Source organism: Bactrocera dorsalis, chromosome 1 (assembly GCF_023373825.1).
Source record: "Bactrocera dorsalis isolate Fly_Bdor chromosome 1, ASM2337382v1, whole genome shotgun sequence".
Lineage (NCBI taxonomy): Eukaryota > Metazoa > Arthropoda > Insecta > Diptera > Tephritidae > Bactrocera > Bactrocera dorsalis.
In genome coordinates this window covers 36,583,344-36,593,151 of record NC_064303.1, presented here as the reverse complement: position 1 = coordinate 36,593,151, position 9,808 = coordinate 36,583,344, and the positions used below count along the sequence as shown (strand labels likewise).

Sequence of the window (9,808 nt, the reverse complement as noted above, 5' to 3'; positions counted from 1 at the left end):
TCCAGTTTTCTATAAAACCAACAGTTTTTCGGCGATTTAAATATCCAGTTTTCTATAAAACCAACAGTTTTTCGGCGTTTTAAATATCCAGTTTTCTATAAAACCAACAGTTTTTCGGCGGTTTAAATATCCAGTTTTCTATAAAACCAACAGTTTTTCGGCGGTTTAAATATCCAGTTTTCTATAAAACCAACAGTTTTTCGGCGTTTTAAATATCCAGTTTTCTATAAAACCAACAGTTTTTCGGCGTTTTAAATATCCAGTTTTCTATAAAACCAACAGTTTTTCGGCGTTTTAAATATCCAGTTTTCTCTACAATCAACAGTTTTTCGGCGGTTTAAATATCCAGTTATCTCTACAACCAACAGTGCTTCGGCGTTTTAGATATCCAGTTTTCTCTACAATCAACAGTTTTTCGGCGGTTTAAATATCCAGTTTTTTCTACAATCAACAGTTTTCGGCGTTTTAAGTATCCAGTTCTTTTTCTACAACCAACAGTTTTCGGTTTTTTAATCGGCAGTTAATAGTGTCGGAGTTCGAGACACTTGTTCTTGCTCATCACCTATCATAAGGGCACATCAAAAGCGGTGAGTTAGTGAACTTTTACACACCTCTTAAAAAGTCTCTCCAAGAAGGAACTATTAATTGTAACTGGAAGGTTTCCCCCTTCGAAGAATCTATTTTTGTCTTATTGTTACAATAATCAAAAAAAAATTCGTTTTTTACCCACTTTAATGTACAGGGCGTATGAGTAATATTTGTACTTAGAAGGTGAACTTATGCTACCAAATAAATGGAGGGTGCTAACAATTAATGAACGACCAAATGGTTGGCATTAATTACTTCATTACTCTAAATGGATTACTTGAGATAAATTTTGCGAAACGGAAGAAAGAAAAGATTGGATAACTCAAACTCGCGCTAATGTTCACATAGCTGCTGTATTTGCACAGCATCGCCAACAACTCAGTAGCCACATTAGTAGTTACATCAAACTTTTCGTGTTTACGCTTGTTTGTCGAATAATTAAAGAAATCTCGTTTTATTAAAAATTTCCAGGTACTTTTTTGTCAAAATGTATAATACTTATAGTATATTATAGAACACCGAAAAAAGTTTTTTCTTGTTAACACTCCCATTATTACTAGTATTCTTAATTTTTTATGGAAATCGGGATCACCTTATGGTACACTTGATCCTAGTTTGGATAAAAACGTTAATGAGCCACCTTAGTTTGCGCGTATAGATGGAAATACTAATATATTGACTTGATGTATTTCCTTGTTGTCAAATACTTGTAAATATTTATATAGGCGCAGTTTTTGTACTGAAAGGATTTGCAAATGTGATTGGTACAGCTTGGAGATATATACTCTAAACCTATGAGAGCTGTTGCGATTCCTTGTAACAAGTAACAGTTTTGTATTTTAAATTGCGCCTATGTTATTGAAATTTACAGGTTTTCGAATAGTGATGTTTTTTGGGCACGAAAGTGGTCCGACTATGCTCATCTACGAACTCATCGTCATTTTTGGCATGGAAAACGTTTACCAGATTTCATTATGATATAATATCTCTTCTTCTGCTTAATTCAGGGATGGGCACATTTTTAGCCCGCAAAGTTAGCAAAGTGCGCACGGGGGCTAGATGAGGGGAATATCAGTTTACGGAGAGAAGGGCATAACAAGTTGAGAAAAATTGCGAAAAAAATGAATTACATTCCTCCGTAACTTGATGTTCATCGCAGAGTGGTTGCGGCAATACTGACATTGTACACAAATTTAAGGGTGGAGTTTACTTCATATCGGAATTGTACAGTTGTGTGAACAAAAAGGGGTAAACATAATTTGCAGAGTTTAGAGTTTCGCATTAAAATTTGTTTTTATTTACCTTTGCATGGTGGGAAATTTTAATCACTGTTAGGAAAAAATATATATATGTGATGTTATGTATCTAAAAACAATTTTATTTAATAAGAAAACAGCATATTTTAAAACTTCACAACACCTTATGGTTGTTTCTATTTTGTTCACACCACTGTACATGTGATAGATCAGTCAATGGTGGTGGAAAATACGTTGCTCTCATTTGTAAATATGGAGTGGTAAAACGTTGCTCTCACTTCCCTCTTCATGTTTGCCCGCGATGATCCCCTCACCTAGCCCTCAAAATGTGCACTCGTGCCCGCACGGGCAAAATGCCACTGAGGGCTAATGTGCCCATCCCTGGCTTAATTGGCGTAGACACCGCTTACGTGATTATAGCCGAAGTTTTCATTGGGTGTTTTTTTTACGTGGCGGGTCCCAAACTTAGCGCACAATGCTATGTAAAGGATGTTTCGCCTTTTCACTTCAGCTCGCCTTAAAACGGATGTTCTTAGGCTACCCAGCGGATACTTGGCCAAAGACCGGAAGTCGTGAGCTGCTCGAGTCATACATATGTAAAAGAATCGTTTCTAGCCACTCCCAAGTGAATGGCGATCAGAGAACTTTCCTCACTTGAACTTCTACACATGACCCCATCCTCCAATATATAGTATCTCTTAGTTTACTCAAATTACAGCTAGCATAGACAGACAGACAGACGATACTTTGAGTTTAACCTATGCCGTCATCTTAGATATTTACATACATTACATATGCAATACTTTATATCTAGCTCAATTAATTTGACGTTTTACAAACAACCATTGGTGAATGAAGATTATGCTCCGTAGCAGCATACTGAAAAAATATAAATATGTTCAGTGCAAGAAAACACAATGAACAGCCCGGATTTCAATTTCAGTAAAATATTTAGGAAAATATTTTGAATAAACAGAGATATTTACCATGTTGTAGCTTCGTCACATCATCGCACTTGGAAACGTACTGTGTTCAAAATTGGAAATAAAAAAAGGTTTACAAGATTTGTCATTAAAGTGAGTACTGCTTAACTTATTTATGTGTGTGTTTGTTGTACTTGTATGTTGGAAATATTATAAAACTATTCACGTGATTCCTGTAAATGTTAAAATGTTCGAAACATAAGTTACTTAATTTGATATTTTTTGGTCAAAATTTTATAAGTTTCTAGACTCCATATACAGATAAAAATATTTGATAGTTTTTGTTGGGAAATATAATAGAATAAAAAAGCCCTCTAATAAGTTATTATTTATCATCACATATTTCATTAAAAAGTATTACTTAAATATTTGGAACTACAATAATATTTGCCTTTTACATGATATGTATTTATACTAAAATATTAATTTTTTTCGGGGTTTTTATCCGATTTCGTCCATTTTCACAATATTGGTAGGAGTTCTTGTAGCTTATACGTTAACAGGAAAATATCAGACGAGTGCCTATTGTTTTGTTTATGGCCTACACTGCGTATACCTAATTTATCGTCATTACCAAAATGCAGTACTGCTGGTCGGCTAAACTTATAAATGTGGTGAGAGAAAGTGCTGCAGAGCAGGGAAATAAAACGTAATCGTGGCAAAACAAGGCGCTGGCATAAACATATACAGTTCTCCCCCAAAAAAAAATGAGTGACCACATAGTAAAAACGAATCTTTTGATTTTCAGTAACAAAAATGTTTTTGTTTTTTCAAAAATTGTGCACTATGTACTGCTAAAGATCTAACTTTTAATATTATATCATTTCATATATTTCAATTAAAAGTAAACGTAATTTTATATTGAAATCTATATCAAATAAACTAAAACACTAGTTTCACATAAAAATAAGGAATATTTTAAAGTTCTTAAGTTTGTACTTATAATGCTTCTAAGGTTTTACCGAATAATAAAATAATTAATATTTCGTTGAATAACATCCGTGTTGTAACACAGCCTCACATCTCCAAAGAGGTTGAGATTAAAAGACTGATCAGGCCACCTCATATCCTCAATCCCGTTGACCCTAAACGATTCTTTTGCGCACTGGCTAGGATGTTTAGGTTCATGATCTTTTACAAATTGTATGCGGGCTGCCACCATTTTTAAATGCTGAAGAAAAACCCAATGACTTAATAAAAGAAATAATTAAATTGATGCTGGAACTAAAACTGGAAGTCAGCCCAAAGACAAAGAAAATAATGGTGTAACTGCTTTAAAAATAAGTGCGGAAAAGAATACAAAATTAAATGTATGTAGTCTTAATCGAAATGCAAAATTTTGTGTTGCTTCTAGAGTCTTACACACAACCCCTAAAGCACAAGTGTAAATGTACCTTAAAAGAGTGAACTTTTAAACTTAAAGGAAGGACAGAAAAGTTGCCCTATTCTGATTGCTTTCTTGCCGTTCACTTCAGCAACACTCTGTATATCTTTATTGCTTCCTCATTTAATTTTTGATTGCTTTTTGTGTTTGATTAATTGCAGATTAAGTTTCCTTGAAAATTTTAAAATTAATGGGGTGCAAGCAAGTTAGTTGATAAAGCCGCCCAATTTAATAAGCTTATTGTGGCGAATGGAATTACAATGTGGAAGTTAATTTTATTATATAAAGATTTTTATTATTCTAAAGAAAAAATCATATTATGTTTTGAAATTTATAAATGTTCCACTTGAATATATTAAAGTTTTAATTTATATTCCACAATTAAGAAGACTGGTTGTTTGTAAAAAGCAATTTGTTTTAGTATAACACTTATAAAAGTTATTATTAAAGCAATAAATAAATTTTCATATTTTTATATTTATATTTTTTATTTTTTTTGGAGGATGCCTCAGTTAATGTTACCATATTGACAAATTTTAACACGCGCACTAATGTAAAGACAAATAGTACGAGTATGTACAATGAGAAGTGTTAGAATTCAATATGTAATGAACTTTTTCCTTAAAGTTATTTAATATTAATTTTCAGCGTAGTTTACTGGATAAAAAGAAACGCAAATATTTGCTTCAACTTCAAAACTGCAATGTAACACAGGAAAAATAGTAGAAACACAAAAAATATAATATAGCAAAAGGAAAACATTTTAAAACAAGAAATCCAATACAGTGAAGTGGGAAAAAGTCAGCAAACACATCGGCGCACGAACTGTGTAATAGCAGAAAAAGCACCAGTCAGCAAAGAAATGTTCGGTTTGTCGAATTATACGGAATGGTTCAAGTTGAATTGAGGAAAAAAACGTATATTAACTATTTGAAATTGCGTAAAAGCGCAAAAATTTAACGAGCTAATATACCTAAGTGAGGTGAAAAAGCGTCGCTTTTGTTTGCTATACCAACACCATTAACGACGCGGTTACCGGCAAGTGCTACGTATTTAAAAAACGAAGTTTTTTTTCGCTAAGTTATTTGAAAAGTTGTTTGTTAAATACCTATAAGAAATGCTCTCCAAGTATAATTGTTTCCAATTACTTGAAAGATCATTTCGTTTTGTGGAAATTGAATGCTCTTTTAAACAGTTCCATAATTACTTTTTTGAAGACTCTGTACGCATCTTCAAAAGATAAGGACCCTACCGACACTGTAAAAATTATATCAAAAGATAACTCTGTCCACTCTCCATATAGCGGTATCGTTAAAAACTACTAAAAGTGCGACGAATCAATATTTAAATACGACAAAAACATAATATTTTTCACAAGAGATGGTATGAGAGAGCTTTACAGAAACTGGAGTAAAAATTGAAATGTCGGTATGATACCGCCCCTTTAGGGTAGAATCACTTACCCTGCCGATTTCAACAAAACTCGGTGCGTAACATTAACATTCCGATGTTAAAGAGCACAAACAAGCGAAATATGGCTTGAACCACGTCTGCTTCCAACACAATCTTAAATTCCATTTGATTCTTTCACTTTCCAAATTTCATGTACAAATAGAGGACAGTTAATAATATGGTTTAAAACATTGCACGAATAAAGCTAAGGTATGCCATTCAATGACAAAAAAATATCCAAATCTAACTAAATCTGTTTAACTCCCTAAGTACCCTGAATTTTGGCCAATGAGATAATTTATTGAAATTCAGGGATTATTTTTCCCTGGTTTTTAACTGGTTTAAGGCGGAATTAGAATTGAAGTGGTATATTCCTTGATCTAAACTTCATATCCCTAATATAAAAAATCTTCGGTCTAAAATATAGCAATAAAACTCAGTTTGCTTTTATCGCAACATATTTTAACATAAATTTTCGCCACCTCCTGAAAACTCTTATATAATTACACTGTGGAACATTTTTGGGATTATTGTCTGGTGGGTGAGAAATTCCAAGTCAGGGTGATGGTACTAGGTCAGTAGAGTAAAATCCTCAAAGGTTTGGCGTTCGTATGTGTCAGTTTTTTTTTATGACCTTTTAAATTTCTTCCTTATCTTGATATTTTTTCGCGAACAACTTGTCCGATTTTGATGAAACAAATTTAGAAAAATTAAGAATTACAATTTCTATTTGTTTTTATTTGTTTTTATTCAAAAAGGTGTCATTTATCGCCATTTTTATAAATTTTTTTTAGGCAATATTTATTAAAATAAATAAAAATAATTAAATAAAATAAAATTAAAAAAATATAAAAACATTTTTATTTACTTACTTTTTTATTTAGTAGTTTATGTAGTTTTTTTAATTTTTTTTTTTAAGGCGATAAATGTTACTTTTTTGAATAAAAACAAATAAAAACAAATAGAAATTGTAATTCTTAATTTTTCTAAATTTGTTTCATCAAAATCGGACAAGTGGTTCGCGAAAAAACATCAAGATAATAATCGAATAAATAGATTCTAACCTTCACATCGTTCGCACAATGGTTCCTTACTATAACTACTGTTAAAATGGTCTTAAAATACATACAAATACTCGTACAAATGCACAACTAAAGTTTACATGGCGTGTGATGGTGTAAATTGAATTTACGGAAATTACAGAGGGTTTCAAAATAGGAATTGAAATTTTTATACTATAATTTTTCGTGAATTTAAAACTTTTTTCGATTAAAAAACTTGTGGATTTAATTTTTTTGCCATCAATTTGTTTTAAAACAACAATATTAATAAATTTTTTTGTATTAATAACAAGTACGCCTTACAAAAATGTCGTGTTTCGGAAAATTTACTTCAAAGTTAAACAAAAAACTTTAACTTCGGTTACAACGAGGCTATAATATCGTTCAAAGCTTAATATTTTTCGGTCAGTTTGCATGACAGATACATGTATGTTTAGGAGGTTCCGTATGAATACTATGTTCGGAGATTGTAGCGTTGCTTCAGTATAATGAGCTAATTCGCGTACATACAGACGGATATGGCAAAATGACCCAGCTCATCATTTATATATAATTTAAAAGACTGACGTTTCCTTTTGGGTGCTACAAATATAGCAAATTCAAAACACCCTCTTCAGGCTATAACAAAAACAAATAAAGATCGAGGGCAGACATACTTAAAAATATTATCAAATATTTTTTTTTTTTTATTGGAAGCAAAACTGATACACTTAAAATACCGAAGTTCAAAATACTGAAAAAATTTAAATATGCAACTTAGTTCAAAATACCTATAAATCAACAAATCAGAATACCCAAAAATCAAAATACCGATAAACCAAATTGCCGACATGTGAAAAATATTTTGTCGCGTCCGTATACTTACTTTGTGAACAGCAAAAGAGTACTCGAACCCTTTTGAACTGAAGCACAGAAAGAGAAATCCACTAATTAAGGGTTATGATTCTGAGCGAAGGGCCTCACACGTAGAATACCACCTCTCATAAAATACACATAGTATTTTTTTTGTTTTTAAATACTGAAGTAAAATTGAGAAATTTAACATTTGGTTAGTAGGGTTTCTACTTTGGGATCTAGGAACCATATTAACCATTTTTTATTAAATGTGGTACCTTATTTTGAAATTTTTTCTGCCCGTATTTTGAATTGATCGGTAATTTGATATGTCGGTGTTTGGACTGTCGAAATTATAAATTTCAAGATTTTGATTGTCGACAAATTTCTTTAGTCCTAACGTATAATTATATAAATTTCATGATTTTGATTGTCGACATTGCGTTATACATCCAAATTTCTTTAGTCCTAACGTATAAAATTACAAGCTTCATCTTTTTTGTTAATTAAGTGAAATAAATGCTACGAAATCATTTTTATGAACGAGGTTTCAGAGGCGTAGGCTCGTAAAAAAAAAATTTTATTATTTTACCTTTACAGCTGGTGTGTTTTTTCACATCCACCAATTTAGTAATCGTCAAAATTATCAACTGCAACATTCCACTAATTATTCCAATCACGTAAATTTTTACGTCATATTCGTCACGGCCATGCCGCAGATGGTTAACGACGATCACTACTTCAATCAAATAGAAGCAATATATGAACAGCAGTAACAGCCGGCAAAAGGCGTTACTCACTGGCCTTGAGTGGCTATCGGAGCAGTGAATGGAAAGGCTAAAAAGCTTATTTCTCCTTCCATCGTTTGAAAGAATGTTGCCGTCAAAAAAGTTAATAGCTCATAAAATAAATAATATGAAGATACGAAGATACGAAGAAGTGATGTGTATTAGCCAGCAGAAACATTTCACAATAGTTAAGAGCTTTTCATTGGTCTGACTGCCTGCTACTGTTGATGTGGTTCAATTTGAGTTCGTACATAGAAGGTGTGTTAATCTAAATTTATATTTTTGTGTAACTGAAAGATTACCGTGAGTATTTATCGCAATTGTGCTTTTGCTAACATTTAAATAATTCAGATGGTTCATAACTCTGGGACATAAGATACTTGAAATTTAAAAAAACATTTCTTAGATACTTGACTTGACACGTAGCAATAAGCTCACCGAAAAATGTTCAATTAATATATTATATTCCATATTAAATAGCTGCCATTAAAGCTAAGGAACTCGTAATTTTATCACAGCATCTGAGTCAAACGCCTGAAACTGTGCTCCCGCAAAACGGTTAGTTTCCAGATGAGACCAGATTTTGATTAGAAACAGTGAATGTCCACTATTTCCAGCGTATTTTTAGAGTTTTGTACATTTGGTCGCACGTAAAAAAATTGTGAAACTGTAATGTAGCAATGTAAGCATACATTTTCGCTGTTATCAAATAATTACCAACGAGTATGAAATAACTAATTTTGCGCTCATTAAAACTCAAACTTTACAATAACATTTCCATATACAAATATGCCCACGTGCATGCATGAAAACTCACATACATATTTTCACAAATATACACTTTTACAGATATAAGTATTGTAGTTGTATGACAAATTTGCTTCACCGTAATCACTTCATGGCCGAAGTGGAAATAAAATTAACGCAAAACTCCGCCCTAAATTCCATAGAAAATTTAATACATACACCCTTGCAATGCCTCCGGCGGTTTCAATAGCTGGGCAAGCGCATTTGCTAGTCCTACTCTGAAAAATTTCACACGCCACACAGTTACTAAAAGTGGAATTTATGTTTATATTTTTTCTGTGATGAAAAATGGAAATTTGTTACTTTTTTATCGTGATTAAGCACTATTTAACATGCGAACGTAACATTAAGAAGAGCCATACAGTCAGCTCAGTTAAATAACTTGCAGACGATAGCATAACAACAGCAAAAAAAGAGAAATCATGAGATGGCCTACAGCTCCTTCAGCGAATTTTGTGTTATCTCTTCGATCGACTGAAAACGGATTTCAAGGAGTGGCAATTTTATTTTGGGGAACAAGAAAAATCACACGAAGGCAAATCTGGTGAATGCGGCGGTTGATCAATATATTCATTGCGTTTTTATACTCTCGCCACATGTTGCTACAGATTATATCAGTTTGATTCACCTAACGGTTATGGGTATCACCTTAAGC

The 9,808-nt window shown here is 32.3% G+C and overlaps 1 pseudogene; it reads left to right on the top strand.

Annotated features, from left to right (window-relative positions):
• LOC125777474 (uncharacterized) overlaps window positions 1-8,334 on the top strand; it is a 61,079-nt pseudogene extending 52,745 nt beyond the window's left edge.
• The last annotated feature ends 1,474 nt before the right edge of the window (window positions 8,335-9,808 follow it).